Genomic DNA, 20,726 nt, shown 5'->3' on the forward strand with positions numbered 1-20,726 from the left:
TTGGCATTTAATTAATCCACCTCTGATCTCTACCACTCCAAAATATTAGCCACTGAACTCTACTACACCAACAGACATAAAATTCCAGGTACATCAATCCACTTGTAGTCAACTCTTTCTTTCCTTTCCACTGTTCCATTTTCAATTAATCCCTTCCTTTCCCTGAAGTTCCCTACAAGCCATTTACATTTCTTAAAGTTTCTCCAGAATTTACAGGTCAATTCAACCTCACAAACTCAAAGAAAACATTCCAGGTTTCCATAAAAAATGACTTCTACTTTTGAAAATTTCAGAAATGGTAAGAATGAAACTTTATTTATGTCCTGTCCATCTGTTTAAACTCCTTCCCCAAAAGGAAGAGTGATGAACAAATTTAATTATTCTCTATGGCAGCTAATACTCAACTATTTGAAATATTCAATCCAATAATTGTAACAAGACTTACATTGATAGATACTGTTATGGTTTAGATATGAGGTATCCATCAACAGCTCGTGTGTAAGACAGTGAAACAATTTTCAGAGGTGAAATGGTTAGATTATGAGAAGTATAATCTAACAAGTGGATTAATCCACTAATATGAATTCAATTTGTGGTAACTTTAGGTAGGTAAGGTGTGCCTGGAAGAGGTAGGTCACTGGAGACATGTCTTTGTGGTTTATATTGTGATCCTGGTGAGCATCTCTCTCTCTCTCTCTGCTTCCTGCTTGCCATGTCTTGAGGTTCTTCCCTCTGCCATGCCATTCCTTCATGATGTTCTGCCTCACTTTGGGCCTATACCTATGAAATTGGCTTACCAAGAACAGAATCTATGAAATTGTGATCCAGAATTAACTTTTCCTCCTATGTGTTGTTCTTCTCAGGTCATTGGTCAGAATGAAAAGAATGCTGACTAAAACAAATTTGTACTGCGAAGTGGGGCCATTACTGTGATTATCCTGACCATCTGGCTCACAAGTCATTGAAGCTGGTTTGTGAGGGGAGGAATTTTGAACAGTTTAGAGAATGAAGCTGGAAAAGCTTTAGAATGTCACCAGCAAAGCTTACTGGGCAATTCTGGTAGGAGATCAGAAGATCAGAATGCTAGTAGGACTGTGGACAGTAAAGACTGAGTTTTTATTTTTTGTTTGTTTTTGTCTTTTGATTTTTGTTGATTTTATTTGTTTTGTTTTGTACTACAGATTGAATCCAGGGACAGTTAACCACCAAGCCATATCCCCTGCCCATTTCATTTTTATTACTATTTTTATTATTTTTTGAGAAAAATTCTCACAAAATTGCTTAGAGCCTCATAAATTTGCAGAGGGTGGCTTTGAGCTTGCAATTCTCCTGTCACAGGCTCTGGGAAATAATATTATTTATAACATCTAAATAAAATAATACATTTGAGATTCACTGGTTAAATTTAAACATGACATGTTGCATAGTTCTTTAATTTATGTCTGTCTATATTTATGCTTTTTTAAAAAATTTTATTGTTGGTTGTTCAAAACATTACATAGTTCTTGACATATCATATTTCACACTTTGATTCAAGTGGGTTATGAACTCCCATTTTTATCCCGTATACAGATTGCAGAATCACAAGTATAGAAGAAAAATGATATAGTAGTGAAGAGATTCTAGCTAGGTTATATTAGAAATAGACAAGACATAAACCTATGCATTATGTAAAGAAAAATAATTCCAATATAGTTACATGGTCATACTAGCAATTTTGAAGCAGAATTACCTGACAATTATTTGGTGACAAATAAAAAGACAAAATCAAGTCTGTCTTGATTAAAATAAGGCACAATATAAATTTGAGTGGAAGACATGGAGTATGTGGGAAATTATGAATCAGAAGTCATATATAAGATATTCTATCTCTTTTTCTTTAGGCAAACATGAATATGGTATTATGTTTTCAAAAGTATAGACTCATCATGATATGCTCATATATGTTTCAAATATTGTACACATTTCATGTGTAAAAATAGTTTCTATTCCATTTATTTTGAAAACCAGGGTAAAATAAATCATTTATACTAAAATTATTACCTCATAGAATAAAAAAATTATGACTACTCTTAGTGCTTAGCATCTCATAGTTAGTTTACATCCAAATACTTTTTATGGGAGTTGACTTCGCAATATGAATTCTGTTACTGTAGCAATAGAATTTCAAAATCACTGTTGCCCATGACAATTGTTATGTCTTGTGTTTAAACTGAGTTTAAAGTGGTTACTGTCTGAAAATATATAGTTTGATATAAAAAATACAGATATATTTATTAAAATGGTTGAAAGTTGATTCACATTGTCTTATAAGTTTTAAATAACAGAACTGAGAAAAATTGACTTCTTTCTTATGATTATTATACATTTGGCAAAACATATCTTCAGAAATAAATAATGGATTACTTTCAAGAATAAAATCTAACAAAAGCACTTTTGAATATGTTCTTGAAATTCCATAAATATGAAGTGTTCTTAGATGTTTTGATATATGCCTTCCATGCTTCCATATATATGAAGTTTCTGTTCTTGTTAAAATATACAAAAATAATACTTTAAAAGTAAAATAATTGGAAACCTTTTATTTAATTTCAATTTATGACATTGTGTTCAAAGAAAACTGTCTTGTGATCCTGATTCAGAAATAATTTTCCACGTGCTGGACTAGAATTCAAAGCACAATATTTTATATTAGCACAAAAGCAAAATGTATCTGTTAAGTTTGTCCTATAAAATATTTAAATTTACTTTTGTTTATAAAGGAATTGAGTATATTTCCAAGTGGTTTCTAAATAGCAGCTCACAAAGAAAGCTATATGAAATCCTTACAATATATTTAAAAGCATACAAGAAATTAGCATGAGTATTCAAATCAAACATATTTAACATCAGTTTGCTATTATTTTTATTCTAGGACAGATACAATCATAGAAAGCTTTAATTCATTTCTGGGAGTTAGTATTATCTTAACAGAAAAAAAAAGTAGAGCAAATTTTAAAAATGAATTCAAAGCAGTGTTTCTAAGACTTCTATTTTTTTTTTCCCAACTAGAAAGAAGAAAAGGTAAATTTAGGGCTTAGGTAGAATTTAGGGCTTAGGATGTGGCTCAGTGGCAAAATGCTTGCCTAGCAAGCACAAGGCTTTGACTTCAATCTCTAGTAATGACCAAAAAAAGTAAAATTTAATATTTTTTCCCTGAAAATCAATAAATTACTTCAAATTTGTAAGTAAAACAAGAAATCAACTCTATCTTCTTATTTCTTTGGTTAGGTGCTCTCAAATTTTAAAGGCATTGTACACTAATCATTTATATATTTTTAAACACAACATTGATTATTATAAGTTAGCAAACCAATTTGCCTATGTTTTTTGCTAAATGTTATTCCACTTATACTGTTCCATTTAATTTTGAGTTAAGTGAGTGAGCTATAAAAATATTGATTCAGGTTTTAGGTGCATCATAAACAATATAAGGATTAAATTTAACATGCCATGGTAAATCTATGTATTTTGCTGTAAGCAATTATTATGCATATGTTCCTGAGGGATAAAATCAGAATTTAGAATAAATTTAATTCCCAAAATGAATGAAAACCTAAATATTATTTTTCATTTTTAAACATCAATATGAAGTGAATTGTTTTCCCTGCACACTTAAATAAAATATATCTTTTTCTTCCAAATTTACTATTTCTTTTTCAGTCTCTAAGCCAGTAGGTATATAGTTTACATCTTTAGGTCAGGAGAATAAAAGAACCATAATTTTCCAAAACATTTAGGAATAAAACCCCAAAACTATCTACTCAAAAAGTAATGAGGTAAGGGAGAAAAAGAAGAAAAAAAATGAAAGAAAGAGAAATGTATGGATTCAATTCAAAGTGAAATTATAGCAATCATGACAACACCATAGAATATGACACAGAACTATGAGAGGAATGTATCTTGACTATGCATTCATCTATACCAGTTGCTTATAGTTTTGAACAAGGATACATTTTCTGTTGCACATAGCACATAATATATATCCTTCAGCAAAGGAATTTGATGTTTTTATATTTGTGTGCAGATTACTTTTTAGGTATGTATAATATAAATTGTTTCACCTGATATATTTCAATTTTTTAAAAATTGCCTTTTCTAAGATGAGAACCTAGGTAAAGATGATCATGATTTTTACTAATATTTAACAATTATATATTAGGCAAGAAAATTATTATGAATGTAAAATGGGGGGGGGGATAAAACTACAATCATGTACCCCATACCATCATTTCAGTAAGTGGTGGACCACATATACAGCAGCAGTCCCATAAAGATTATAATGAAACTGATAATATAGGTCTAGTGACATTTAAGTGCAATGCATATTCAAATACTAGTGATGATGCCTATAAAAATAAATCTACTCTGTGGACAGTCGTAAAAATGTAACACATACTTATATGCACAGAATATAGTGCTTGATAATGATACTAAATGACTATATTACATCACAGTATCTTTAAGAGGAGTTAAATTCAGGATTTACTCTTTTTTCTCTTACTCAACAATTCTATATGTGTGTCAATTTTGTGCTTCTGCTGATTCTTAGAGAAAAAAATGAATAAATAGCTTTGCTTTCTGTTTATTGGCATTTTAAATAAAAGATGAAGTCACTTTTTTGAACGTAATTTCTTAAACTTGATATCTGGTATCGTTTGTCTGATAATGTTAAGATGTTTCATGAATCCCACTATTTCCATTATACAATTTTGCCATTAAGTTCCAATTTAGCTTCTTTAAGAATGTGAAAAAATATGGGATGATAGAAGCAAACAATTTCAATCTGACAGAATTGTGAAATTCAATATTTAAATTCTTCATTCAAAAATGAGATTTTTATTAATAATATACTGAATTTTATGCATTTTGGTGATATAATATGCCATTTAGTTTTTGTTTTTTTAAAATGTTGATCTCTAGACCAATTTCATAGCAAAATTCTATTATATTTATTTGAAATTTTCATATGTTCTTGGGATAATTCTTTTGTAGAAGTGATCACTAAATTGGCCTTGAAAGAATTAATGGAATTTAATTTTCTTTAGCAGTTTATTCTGGTTATGAAAGTCTGATTAAGTGTTGAGGAATAAAATAAATCAAGTAGATAGTCTAGTCTTTTATAATTTCTGTGAATTACCCACCTGTGGATTGTCAGCTCTATAATAAATAGTTCCTCCCAAATTTTAGAACATAAAATTATTACCATCCAGGAAATGCCAATGCAATAAAAATAAATTTTTAATTATTTTAATGTTTTAAATGTTCCTTCAATTAAAACCTGAAAATTAATAGTTGGCAAAACTCACGGATATTGAAAAATGCAATATATTATGTGGAAATTAAAGCAATAATTTAAAGTATATGTTACTGAAGTTTTACACATAAAACCTTCTAAAGGTATTTTGCTTTTACAGAAAACAACTTGTGAAAAATGTTTGAACTTTTGTGTGGAGTGACTGTTTATTTCCTCTCCAAATTTATAATGTTGAAATGCTAATCCCATTACCATTACCAGTATGATAGTATCTGGATGTGGGGTCTTCAGGAAGTAATTAAAATAAGGTCATGAGGATGGAGCCCTCAAGATGTAATTAGTGGCCTAATAAGAAAAGGAACAGATCTCTTGAACTTTTTCTCTTTTTGTCTCCCTCACCCTGACTGCATCCACCAAGGAAAGGCTTATGAGGTCATAGTGAGAAGCTGCCATTTACAAACTAAGAAGTGACCCCTTACCAGACACACAAAATTTAAGAGCTATTTTCGTGAACAATTTGGTATGTCGGTCTAAGGATAATTCTGACGATTTTATCTGTGCTCACTACCTATTCATGTGTTTTCCCTCAAATATTTATTGAAAACCATATGCTTATCTGTATTATAGGTTTTGGACACAAAGCAATAAATAAGAATAGCTCCATGCTGGTAGAGCACAGGGACAATAAACACTATCCTGATGAATTGATTCACATGGAGCTAAGTTCTAGAAAGAACTTGAGAAATGATAGTTCATAATAAAAGGCTTTGGATTGGGGTATTAAAACTTAATGTTTGTCATTAAAAGACTCTTAGAAAAATCATATTAAAATTGAAGCTTGGTCAATGAAATGTGGGGCTAGACAGTATTTTTAGTTTGTGATACAATCATGTGCAAAGACCCTAGAGAGTTTCCTCTACCTGTATATCCAGAGATTTCAGACTGTTTTGATCTTGCATTTGTGTTTGTTGTATTGAGAAACAAAAATGACTTTTGTTATGCACAGCTCAATTTTAATCAAATTACATAACTTAAGTCTTCCTTTCTGAGTAAAGTAACATTTTTATTTCCTTTAAAGTAACTTCTCAGTTTACCGTGCCAGGATTACAGAGATAGCAAGCAGTCTCCACCCATAGGATCTCCAGTTAGACATCATCCCCAAGTTGATATCAACATAACCTCTCTTTGCTAGAGAACACCTACACTGATAAGCTACCCAGCAATTATACAGATAACTTTCCTTTTTTGGACCAGGAATTTACTAATTTCATTTTCAAGATTTTAGTAAACTCCTTGACATAATTTGAGAAATTCTAGGGCACTAAAAAAAATCGGAGTCCTAAGATATCTTCCTCAAAGCATAGTTTTGTCTAGTATGTACATTATATGTTATGCTTTAGGCAAAATAGCTCAACAAAGTCTTTCAATGAATGTGGCTATGGACAGCATACATTTTTTAAAAACTGAAAAATTTTTCAAGATAAAATACATTTGTGTTTTGAAGAAAATGCCATATTTGTCCAATTATAGATCTCTTCTTCCTTTAAACACATTTCAAAGAGATTTCATGGTCTTCAATCCTTACCAAAAAGAAAAATCCTTTGAGATCGGCAGAGTAAATATTCAAGCCAAACTTTATAAACTAGCCTTTTATCATTCAGGAGAGTAAGAAGGTAAATACAGATGCAGAAAAGAGTCTATTAAGACTACTAATTTTTTGCAACATTCCAGATTTGGCATTTGTATCAAACTTTGCCCATTAAGTAAAGTAATTAAGAAAAGTGATTCATTTTTCAGGTTCAGAAGGGAGGCAGACTACACTGTAGACACTGTCAAATTTATTGGATTTATAAAATAAAATAGCTTATCCTCAGCTCTTTAAATAATTGCACACCTAATTTTACTCTTTTTATGAAAATGCTGCATTTGTTATATTTGAGAATCAAATCCATCTTTCACTTTTCCTGGTGAAACTTATCAGGGTTTAGGTCACCCAAGTTCTACATCTTCTTCTTGATACTCTGGAGTCTCTCAGTGCTTTTCTGAGTTTTATCACATTTAAAGTAGCTTGTGTTCAATTGAATGTGCCATTAATTCCATCTAGATATTTCATGTGCAATGATGTTCATGTGCAAAGTTGTTATCAGCTAAATATTAGAAGAAAATGAATTATATTAGAATGTAAATCATTTCCTCATGGCATAGATTTTTTATGACACATAACTTTTGTGATTTCTTTTTCTTTTTAATTTTAGCAGATATTTGAAGGTATAAAAATGGGGTTTTATTAATTGTGTTTATTCTTGTGAGCCTAAGCTCTATAAAATATTTGTTATCAATGTCAACTAAGGAACCTTCTCAAACTTAGTGGATCTAAAGGAATAGTTGCTTTAAGTAAATCTGTGGGTCAGCTGGGTCTTAGTGAGTATAGGCAAGACACTGGAGTTAACTTTGAACCAGGCCACACAAGCTGATGTGGCTCTACTCCTCATTCTAGGTTGCTGGGACATCCAGGGCAACCCTGCTTCACTTGTTTGGACTCCTTGATCCAGCAGGCTACTGATGTCACTGTTTTTCTTTTTCAAGGAAAGCTGAAACAGCCTTAAAGCCTACTATTAGTTCATTCACATGCCACCTCCAAAGTGGGACGCATGATCTAACCCTATATCAACAAGGTGATGAAGACGCACCTATTATGAGACCATAGCAAAAATTTCAGTACAATAATCACAGCCGATCATTCAATATGTAAGAAAAATATTGTATTATGCTTATATGCACATTCTTTTTTTGCAAATTCTTTTTTATTGGTCCTTCTTAGTTATACATAACATTAGGACTCATTTTTACACAATTATAAAAGCATGAAATATAATTTGCTCTAATTCAATCCCCAGTTCTTTCCCTTTCTCTTCACTCCTCCCTCCCTCTGTTTTCTTCCTTCTATTGATGTTTCTGGTATTAATTTATAGCTTTTTTCTTAAATTTGTGTCTTATGGATATGAATGATGATGAGATTCACTGTGGTAAATTCATATATGTATGTAGGGAAGTTAGGTCAGATTCATTCTACTGTTCTTCCCTGATCCCTCCTCTCTCCCCCTCAACCAGCTTCATCTAGACCACCAATCTTCTATTTTGAGGGACTTCCCTTCCCCATTCTTTTTCCTTATTTTGGACTGTCTTTGACACATCAAAGAAAATATTCAACCTTTGACTTTTTGCAACAGGCTTATTTTACTTAGCATAGTAATCTACAGTTCCATCCATTTACAAATAAATGCTGTAACTCCATTCTTCTTTGAGGCTAAGTAATACTCCATTGTGTATAAATACCACATTTTCTTTATTCATTAATCTATTGAAAGGGCACCTAGGTCGGTTTCATAGCTCCACTATTGTGAATTGTGCTATTATAATCATTGATGTGGCTGCATCCCCATAGTGTGCAGATTTTAGATCTGGATATAGATCTAGGAGAAGGACAGCTAGGTCATATAATGGTTCTATTCCTAGTTTTTTGAGTAATCTTCATACTGCTTTCCAGAGTGTTTGCACTAACTTGCAGTCCCACCAACAATATATGAGTATACATTTTTTTCCTTATGTTCTCATCAACACTTATTATTTAAGTCAGCTATTTTGCTGCTATGACTAAAGGACCCTACCAGAACAATTGTAGAGGTGGGAAGGTTTATTTAGGGACTCATGGTTTTAGAGGTCTCAATCCATAAACAGCAGGCTCCATTTCTTGGTGCTCAAGGTGAGGCAGGACATCATGGTGGAAGAATGTGGCAGAGGAAACCAACTCATATGATGTTCAGAAAACAGAGAAAGACTCCACTCTTCAAGATACAAAATATATACCCCATAGCCACGCCCCCAATGAACCACTTCCTCCAGCCACACCCTACCACTTCAGTTACTTATTCAGTTAATCCTTATTAGGGGATTAGTCCACTGATTAGATTAATGATATAACCAAATAATTTCTCCTCTAAACCTTATTGCATCGTCTCATGTATGAGTTTTGGGGGACACCTCACATCCAAACCATAACATTATTTTTTCTTCATTATTGCTATTCTGTTTAGTGTCAGAATCTCAAGGTAGTTTTGATTTGTATTCCCCTAATTGCTAGGGATGTTGACTTTTTTTTACATATGTATTGGCCACTCATACTTCTACTTTTGAGAAGTGTCTGTTTTATTTATTAATTGGGGTTTGTTTGTTTGTTGGTTGGTTGGTGTTACTTTTTTAAGCTCTTTATATACTCTGGATATTAGTGTCTTGTCTGAGAAACAGATGGCTAAAATTTAACATTTTGTAGGCTCTCTCTTCATGCTTTTGTTTCCTTTGCTATGCAGAAGCTTTTAAATTTGATACTCTCCCACTTACTGATTTTTTTTTTAATTTCTTGCACTTTAAAAATCTTGTTAAGGAAGTCAGATCCTATGCCCACATATTGGAATGTTGGGCCTACATTGCCTTCTAGCAGTTGTTGAGTTTCTGGTGTGTTTGGTCCACTTTGATTTGAACTTTGCTATATTCACATTCTTAATAAAAATGTAAAAAAAAGAAGTAAAGCTGAATTTATCATGAAATGGTATGCTTACAGACATAACTAGAATTTGCCTGTCATAATACAAATATCTATCATGTAACACATGTGAAGTAGACTGAAACCTAACTTAGTGCATTTTGTTTATCACCATTGAACAAATAAACATTAAATAAGATTTATATTTCACAATTTCTTCCTGATTTGTAAAGTTCTATAATAGTATTTCTATAAAGCATATAATATATACTAAGAATTGTGCTAAGGATTTTCTTAGAAACCAAATTAATCTTCACATAAAATATTATCTAGATATGATTATCTCCATTTTATGGTGAAGAAAACTGAGATGGAGAATTTAAGTAATGTGCCCAGTGGTAAAGATTTGTTTTTGGAAAAGACTCTGAACTTCAGGTGCACTTTCTCATGTGTGATTTAGAATGTTCTGGAAGCCATCATAAAACAGTCAAGAAACAGGTGACACCTGTTTTTTTAAGACGCCTAGTTCATCCACAGCATCCAGAGCCCTCACCTTGGCCTGTGCAGCAGAAGTCCTAATATCTGAGCGTAGGCCGGGGCACTTTCCCTTCCCTGGAGCATAGACAGGGCTCGGCTGAGTTGGAGAGGATGCAGGCAGCCACTTTGAGCCAGGAAGCATGGGGTTTAGTCTTTTGGAAGGGGAAGTGGGTGGGAGTGATGTGACCTGTGCAACTTCAAGCCGCACCCAATTTTTTGCTTTTCAGGTGCTGGGGATTGAACCCAGGGCCTGGCACATGCTCCAAAGGCTCCCGACTGCAGAGGGGGGTTTAAGAGCTTCCTATGCATGAATTGGGTAACATAGAGTTGTGTGCTCATGAATTTTCACAAACTGAACACACATACATCTGTGTAGCTATAGCTCCATCAAAGCCCCAGAAGCCCTTTCTTGCCTTCTTCCTGTCACTGTCTCGAAAATGCTTTTTCTTTTAAACATTTTATACTTTGAAGTGATTAGCAACCTATAAGGAGGTCCTGTGCAACTTTGTCCAGCATCCTCCAGGGCTAACACTGGTGCAGTGCCATATAGAAGCCATGTGACTGGCCTTCCGTCTGGATTATTCAGTTTTATGCATGCACTTGCAGTGTAGGAGGGTTCTAGTGTGTGGGTATCCTCACCAGAACTTAGCACTATCATATCATGAGGATGATTTAAGGCATTCTGGTAGGTGTATAGTGGTGGCATGTCAAGGTAATTATAATTTTTGTCAATATGTATTAATTTTGATTACTTTAAAACATATATATATATATATGTATGTATGTATATATATATATATATATATATATATATATATATATATATATATATAAATTGTTTTAAACTTATGAACTCTGCTCATATGAAACATACATTCTTTCCTTATTGATTTGTCTACCTGTGAATATGGTCTAATCTTGAAGCAGTTTTAAACTAATGCCAAATATAAACATTGATTTAAGATAGTACTGTGCACCTGAAACTCAAGGAAAAAATGTTTTGAGAAAAGCAGGCAAAATATTTCTAATATTCAGTTCATAGAAACTAGTATTAAAACTCTAAACAGTTTAATTTCCTATTCAAAAAGCAACTTGTTCTTCCCTTAGAAATTCATCTAATGTCTTTTTTCTTGTGTTTAGATATCTATTAAGGGAAATATAAATATCATAAAACCATTAAAGTACTTAGTTAATATGTATAAAGTACCTTCATTTATTTTCATCATATAAGTTCATATCGATATTAGTGTGTTTCATTGACAATGATATATGGATTTAATATTGATTTCCAACATAAAGACATTCTATATTATATATCCACATCAATTTTCTATGGAATTCAATAATATAATTCTGCAATATATCATAAGGAAACAAATAAATACACAGAACGCATAAAGCATTCCATTACATTTTTACATCCTCAGGGGACATAGCAACATCCCACAGTAATACTCAGAATTTTTGCAGAATAAATAGGAAATATTGCTTTCAAATGCTCTATGCATTCATTCACATGGGAGCGCTTTAATTCAAATCATAACCGAATGGGAGGCGTGGGTGAGCTAATGGACACATCTAAATTGTTATCAAATTCGCTTGAACAATTTCTGCAAGAAGCATTTTTAACACTCAATAGTATGTGGAGCTAATTTCAGTCTGACATCCTATTTTGAATTCAGAAGCTTCCATATCATCAAATCTGTCAAAAAAAAAAAAAAAACAAACCCACAACGTCAACTCTCCTAGAATATTCTCCAAAGCTGCACTAAAAGTTCTGCTTCAAATTTATTGCTACCATGACAATTCCTATTCTGAAGGTCAGCATAGAGAGTTTGGGTGACTTCTTTAAGAGGACTCGTGCCTGTAATTTACAGAATGATGTGTCAATGCCTAGATTTTCCACTGTGACCCCAGTTTAAGGTGCCAGTGGAACATGCTGATTTTTCCAGGACCCTGAAGACTTTGTAATCCCCAAGAACAGAAGTGCAAGTTTAAAAAGTTGAACTGACCTGGGAAAGGAGTAGAACTAGATGGCTCGGGTAAGGATGTCTGCCAATTATCTCCCCACAGACACACTAAGTTGAATACCTGTTCATTCACCAAATAACCTTTCAAGAAGCAAGGGCACAAGGTGAGAAATCACAGGTTCTGACTTTGTTATAACAACAACAACAAAAATACACACAGAATAAGGCAGAAAGGGGAGTTGCCTCCACCACTGCTCCCTCAATTCCAAGCAGTACAGCCTGGAGAGGGAGAGACATCTCTTGTTTGGGGGAAGGAGAGGAAATAAGATCCCTGCCTTAATCTTGAGATCCATAACCAGCCATGCCATAGTGAAACCTGGAGCTAGACAGAGCTATATGATCCCTCCCACCAGGCAAAGACCCACGAACTGAACCACTGGAACTGCATTAGCTAGGTGGCAAAAATTCAACCACACCCCCAAATTTGCTGGGGTACTTCATTCACTGAGACTTTAATCATTGAGGGAAAAGAACACAAAAGTTGGCACAGGGCTGTTTTGGAGTTCAGTGCCAAGTTCACCACAGTTAGAACCAGCAATGTATAGAAACCAGTGTCACTGTATGCAAAATAGAATTCAGAGACAGAACCTCTCCACTGGCCCTATCATCATCAGGCAGAGACCTGCATACTAATGGAGAAGACTCAAGTTTTAGCCTGCATCATTGCTAGCCTTAGATTGGGCTTAGAACACAACCTCCCAACAAGGCCATATAGATCCTGTAGTTGTGAGACTCAGGTATCAAGTGTTGATGAGGATGTATAAAAAGACAATACAAAAAAAAAAAAAAGAGGAACACTTGCATACTGTTGGTAGGAATGTAAATAGGTACAGCCATTACAGAAAATAAGATGAAGCTTCCTCAAAAAATTAAAACTACAACTACCATATGAACCAGCAGTCCCACTCCTGGGACTGAATCCAAAGGCAATGAAACTATGTGTCAAAGAGATATTTGCACTCTCCTACTTATTCCAGTACTATTTCCAATAGCTGAGAAATAGAAACAACCTGAGTTGTTAACCAGATAAAGAAACATGGTACACAGACACAATGAATACTGTTCAGCCATAAACAGGAATGAATTCTATCACTTGCAACAACATGAATGGAACTGGAGATCATTATGAGTGAAACAAGTCAGCCACAGAAAACAAATATCACATAATCTTAGTTATACATGTAATCTAAAAATGTTAATCTCATAGAAGTTGAAAATAGAGTGGTATTTATCATAGTCTGTAAGAGTAGAAAGGAGGGAGGAATAGGAATGTAGATCAAAGATTACTAAGTTACATTTAGGATCAAGAAATTCTGTTGTGCTATTACACATTATGGTAACTATAGATAATAATGAACTGTAAAAGATAGAAGAGGGCTAAGGCTATAGCTCAGCAGTAGATCACTTACCTAGGACACTTGAGGTCCTGGGTACAATCCCCAGTACCACAAAAAAAAAAAAAAAAATAAGCTAGAAGAAAATGTACTGAGAATTTTCATCATAAAATATCAAAAAGTTTTGAGAAGATATATATATTTTCACAGTGCATAACATATAAAAATGTCATATGGTACTTCACTAAAATATATATATATATATCTTAAAATAATTTAATGAAAACAAAGTAAAAAAATGGGAAGGAATATCTCTGACCAGAAGGTAATTCATTACATCCTTATGATCTATTCTGATGGTCTCTAAGGACTGAATCCTGAGATCTTTTTAATGCAAAAAAAGAAATAGAGTCCACTGCCTTAATTTTACACCATTATTTTTCATGATACATAACCAAAAGAGATTTTTGGAAATCAGGTTTCTAATATGTATATATATATATATATATATATATATATATATATATATATATATGGTAGAAACCTTATATATAGATATATAATATCTATCTATCTATCTATCTATCTATCTATATATATATGAACTACCTTATATATAGATAAGAAGCAGAGGTTCTTGATTATCAGAAACTAGCCTAACATGCCATCCCCTTGACGTCCCTTAATATATATCAGGACTATTCTATATGAAACGTACATTTCAGTTAACAATACTTTCCCTTAAAATCTCATATTTTCATTATTGAGAAAACAAATAGCATAGCTAAATATTAATTTTAAAATGGGTATACAAATGTGCTAACAAATTGACCTTTTTTTAAAAACTTGGATTTTTTTAACTGACAGATAAAATTTGTGTATGTGTGTGTGTGTGTGTGTGTGTGTGTATATATATATATATATATATATATATATATATATATATATATATATTTGTATATTTGGTTTGCAACATTATGTTCTGATACATGTATGTATTGTGGAATCACTAAATCAAGCTATTTAATGGATGAATTACACACATCATTTTTGTAACAGTGAGAACACTTAAAATCTATATGTAAGCAATTTTCAAAGATTTAATATAATATTGCTATTAACTGCAATCACCATGACACACAGATTTCTTGAACATACTCCTTCCATCTACCTGATATTTTTCATTCTTTGTCAAACATCTCTCTGATGCTTTGCTCCATCCTTTGAATTTTATTCAATATTTTTTTCAGTCCAAAATGTCTATGCCTTATTTAAATATATAATATGCTTTATAGAAAAAAAAAACTTTTCGGTTAAAATTGTTAATGTATTATTTCTGACTGCAGCATGTCAAATACTCTATGCTTTGTCAGGTAGAAAAAAACCCCAAATATAGCCGATTTATTAAGCCAAGGATTTAAAAATAAAGGTAGTTTGGTGGCAACATAGTGGAGAAAAATATACTTATAAATGATGTTGCTTTTTCCTGAAAGCCATGTTCCCTAACTATGTGCACAGCTGCTTGAGAGGATTTTCCAGACCTGATAAAACACACAACTCTGTTTGCACCATGTCATATTGTAATTAGGGCTTACAACACCCTATCAGAAGGAATGACATTTATGGTTTATGCTATTTTCATTGAAAGATTTACCAACATCAGGTTTTCCTGCATCTGAAACTAATATAATATCAGTAAGATCACATTCTTATTCAGAAAAGCAAGCAAAGTCAGATTCTAGATCACAAGACAGTATGTCTGTTTCCATTTTTCTAGTAACTCAGAAAGACATTTTCTTTCTGATCATGATCTAACATTTGTTTAATTTTGTTTTGCAAGGGTAGCACTGACGGTGAGTTTTGTCCTGGGACACTAGTTACAAATTCCTTATACTATACATATAAATAACCTGCCTTTAAAAAAGACCAAGTAAATATTATTTTCATTTAAAGGTGCAAAACAATTCCAGAGTATATAGTGATATACTTGAGGTCACAGAGCTAGTTGAAGGTACAACCAGGACATACCAACTGGTCTATGTCCCTTTATTAGGTCAGATGACTCTTTTACAGTTCAAACTATTGTTCTTATAAAGAGACTATAGCTATATAAGTAGTTCTGAGAATTGAACAATAAAGTATAAAGCTCATAAAAATATATCAGAAAATAAACTAGCCATTACTACTTACCTAGTATATTTCTATAAGGTTAAAAGAAAGATTGGATTTACATACTTTCTGAGATATAATTATAAAATTAAATTTCTAAATTCTCTGATTTATCAATTTTTGCTAGGTACCAGGAATCCATGGGAAAAACTTATATTTTGAAAGTATTGTAATCTAGGTATTAATTAAAATAAAGTATTATATTTCTGAAGTACTACAGTCTTCCTAATAGAGTTACATAATACTAGCCTACTATTTTAATCTGCAAAAAAGTAGAGAGAATGTAGGAAAACAATTAAAAAATAAACAATAAGAATTTTGACTGTCATCCCTATTGGAGAGAGTAATGTAACACACATACTGTAATCACAAATGGGGTTATCAATAATTAAATATAAGACTGTTATATAACTGAATTGTACATAACACACTTTCTTTGAGGAAAGTATATTACTATATTGAAGTGTAATGTGAGCTAGAATTCTCCCCACTAACAGAATTTAAGGTAGAGTAAGCAGGCTTAGAGCACAGGATATAAGATGCTAGTAGCAGTGTCCCAAGAAAAGCCAATGGTAGCATCATCCAGTCGTGAAGTTCATTGTTAATTTTGTCTTCTAAATTCCTCAGAGACATTGCTCTATCAATTATTCCTTCTCTCCAGAGTATCTTGAGCTTCTCGTCTATCCAACTAAATTAGTTATTTCATTTAATAAATATTTTTGCATGTTCATCTTATGATGGAAGAGACAGAAGGAGGAAAATGAAAAAGAACAAAGGTGTGGGTGTAAAAAAAAAAAAACCTTCACCAAATTTCATTTTCCATTTGTAATATTAAGGTTTTTTTTCTCTTCTCTGTTAGGACAAAGTCTCCTGAAACAATCTGTTTCCAGTAAGTCCTCTGTCACCTTCAATTCCCCATTGAAACTGGTTTTCCTCACTCATCCATCCTCTGAAATAATTCTGGCTAGTATTGCCAATGACAAAAAAACAACATTCACAGCATCGAGAAAAATCCTCAAGGATTCTGACTTCTGTAATGTATGCTGACCCTTTACTGGAGAGCACTTACTTGTAATCTGAACTTAACTGCATTCTGTGTCACCTCTTGGGCTTCTCAATGTTATAGAAAGTCTGCCAATAAGACACACTTACATGATTTTAGAAAGCACAATAGGATGTGTTCCTCCCTCTGGCAATGGCAGCAACAGAGATACTGTGGGCTTTGGCAAACATGAATATTGGCAGAATGGGCTAGATCCTCTGTCCCTACACCAGTCAATAGCTTCACAATTATGCATCAGCTGTAGTGAAAACAGATGTTTTGTGCTGTTCTCTGAATTCCAGGTGTCAGGAGCTGCTTCCTGGTATCTTGCATACAGTTTGCAGCATCTTGTCTTTAAGACCTACTGGCAGCTTTACCCAATTTCTATTCCTCTAGACCCTTCAGCAATATAGACAGCCCACCATTCCCTGCATGATATTCCCTATTGATGTAGAGACATACTGGAATTTCTCTTTTCCAATTCTAAATATTGATTATATGGCATTTTGTTACCAGAATGGTTTTTAGAAAATATACCTTTAGTGATGGAAATTTGACAGTAGTCCTTATTTAATGTTTTTATAAAACCCATGCAAAAATATGAGATACAGATTACAAAATAATAATATAATCTCTATTTGCATCATCAGCACATCATTTTTTTTTTAATTAGGAGAATGATAGGCATAGGAATCTGATAACAAGAATTAGAATGTTGATGGAGTCACAAATTGCATTGAGCTTTTGAGCTGCAGAAACAACCCTCTACCCCACTTTGAGGAAGTCAGCCTCCTTAGCTTCAACATATATTTAATACTCTCACATTAATCATAATAAATCTTAGTCTTAAATAGATACAGTTCACTAAAGTTCGAATACGTGCTTTTATGCATAAATCTAACTTAAAAATAGGGACTTGCACTGTATCAACACATGAGGAATCTGCGCCTCTTAAGGAGGCTCCAGTCCGAGCTGCTTCTCAGTCTCAGCTATCCTGAAAACAGAGGTGGCCCACATGCTTTTTTAAGAATATAGTAATATTATCAGAATATTATACTGTAAATATTTTTTATAGATTTCCCCCAAAGAGACTCAGTCTATTTACTCTGGACAGTCTTCACCAATAAAGACAAATGTTTAGACTTTTCTGAAGACTAATTCTCTATTTTTGATGAGTTGTCAATCTCTCTCTCTCTCTCTCTCTCTCACACACACACACACACACACACACAAACTGAAGTTGTGTCAAGATAGCTAACCCACAACTATGTTCATGTTTTCATTTTTATTTTAGAACTTCAGATTTAAGTTGGTGCAATATGATCAGTTCTGTCTAATAGAACTAAAATCATATACATTTTTGGAGGACCTCTGTGCCTGATTCCACAGCTTCAAGATGGCAGACAATCACTTGAATAAAATCTACCTATAATGTAAACAAGATAAACAGTCTCAATAGGTTAAGTACTGTTATCTCAAGTTTTAGTGTTAGCACAGCATAGCCTCCACATGGCAATCTGCAGCAGGTTATCGATATTTTTAAAAAAGCTTAATGGCTGTGACATCGACTAAATGATCAGCAGTGTATAATAACAAAAACAAATATTTGAAGCTGGAAAAATGGAGATCCATTTATGGCATAGCAAAACCTTTGATCAAACACCACATGCAATAATTTAGAAGGCTTATACTGTGTACTAAACTTCTAGAGCCTGTGAAAAATAATGTAAAAATTAATATTCATTATGAATAAAACTGTTATGGAGGGTAATGATTTCTAATGGTCATATTTACCAAATTACTATGATAATTTATGAAGGACAAGTTGACTGAGTTCTAAGGCAGAAATGAACAGTATCTTACAGGGTTTCATAAGTAGAACACTGTAAGATTTCAGGGTTAAGAAAAGGTTTTGCTCTTCTTTTTAAATATTTAATTCACATGGAGGTAACTTTTGTATATGATAGAAGATACACGTCCAGTTTTTTTCTTTGCATATCGATATACAGGTTTCCCACAACCATTTTTTTGAAGATACTCTCCTTTTTCCAATTGTATATTTTTGGCACCATTTTCAAGGATTATTTTAGCATATATTTGTGGTTTTTTTTCAGGGCTCCCTGTCTCATTATATTGATCTCTATGTCTGTTTTTATGACAGTATTATATACTATTTTAATAATTATAGCTTTGTAGTATACTTTGAAGTCAGATAGTTCTTTGTTCATTGTGTTCAACATTGCTTTTGCTATTCAGTCTCTTCATGCCACACAAATTTTGGGATTGTTTTTCCTATTTCTGTGAAAAATTCTGTTGGAATCCTGATAAATTAGATAGATCTATAGGTCAGAATATTTATTATAGAGATTTTACCAATAGTAATTCATCCAATTATAAATATAGGCTCCCTTTTCATTTATCTTTATCTTTTTAAATTTCTTTTATTTTTCTTTTATAGATCTTTTTTTCACATCTTTAAATTTCTTTCTAAGTATTTCATTATTTGTATATTATCATAAATGGGATTATCTTCTAATTTCTATTTCATATAGTTTATTATTAGTGTAAGGAAATAATACTGAAGATGGTATACTGATTCTGTATCCTATCACTTTCCTCAATTTGTTTATTAGTTGTAACTCTTTTAATGATGTCCCAAGGGCTTTCTATTGGTAAAATCATGTCATCTGCAAACAGAGATGATTACACTCCTTCATTTCCCATATGGATTCCTCATATTTCTCTTTCTCGCCTAATTTCCCTGGCTAGGACTTAAAGAACATTGTAGAATAGAAAGGATGAGAGTGGTGAAAATTTATTTTATTCTTTATATGGATAGCTTCCAATTTTTCACCATTGAATAGGGAATTTGCTATAAGCTTATGATACATGGGCTTCATGATGTTAAGGTACATTCCTCTGTATCTAATTTGTAGATATTTTTGGTCATGAAAAAAATGCCAAATTTTGTCAAATACCTCTCTTTCCTCTATTAAGATAATCACATGATTTTATATGTCCTTCAGTTAATATACTTTATGAAATTTGTCTCATGTAAAGCAAATAACACAATCAACAAAATGAAAAGGCACCCACAGAATGGGGGTTCTCTTGAGTCTGCTGCACTAGAAAGTAGCCCAGCCTCTAATTGCCTTCACAATTGATGAATAAGAAGACTTTCTTATTCAAATAAGACTTCTTTATTTGAAACCTGCAAAGTATTCACATAAAGCCAACATCTTACTAGAAATGCTTGCCTCCTTAATATCTGCCTCTATTTCCTCTGCAGGCCACCAAATTGGATAAAATGTCAGTGTGACTCATCTGGGAAAATGCTCAGCCAGGTAAGTTGACTGAGTCCTGACTTTTGCAATACCCAGGACTTTTCTCCTGAACATCAAATCAATTGAAAGTAACTTTAACTAGATTTCTACGTTTGCCAAAGCAGCTCAAATTCAGCACATGTGAAATAAAATGTATCTTTACCCTACTGTTCCTCTTATTAATATTAACCAGAACATGGTAAGTTTTTTTTTTTTTTTTTTCTACTTAAACATGAACTAGTTAAGCTTTCGGCAGTTCATAAAAACAAAAACATGGGACTAAAAAATAAAACTCTGTACCCAAACGAATTGAGTTCAAATTTTAGCTTTCAAGTCTTTTGGTCTGCTTAATCACCTTGCTGTAGCTCAGTGCTTAAACACTGAGCTTCATCCCCAGTCGTATATTATTTTTTATTTTGAGACAGGGTCTTACTAAGTTGTTTAGGGCCTTGCTA

The sequence above is a fragment of the Marmota flaviventris genome, chromosome 12, assembly GCF_047511675.1.
Source record: "Marmota flaviventris isolate mMarFla1 chromosome 12, mMarFla1.hap1, whole genome shotgun sequence".
Lineage (NCBI taxonomy): Eukaryota > Metazoa > Chordata > Mammalia > Rodentia > Sciuridae > Marmota > Marmota flaviventris.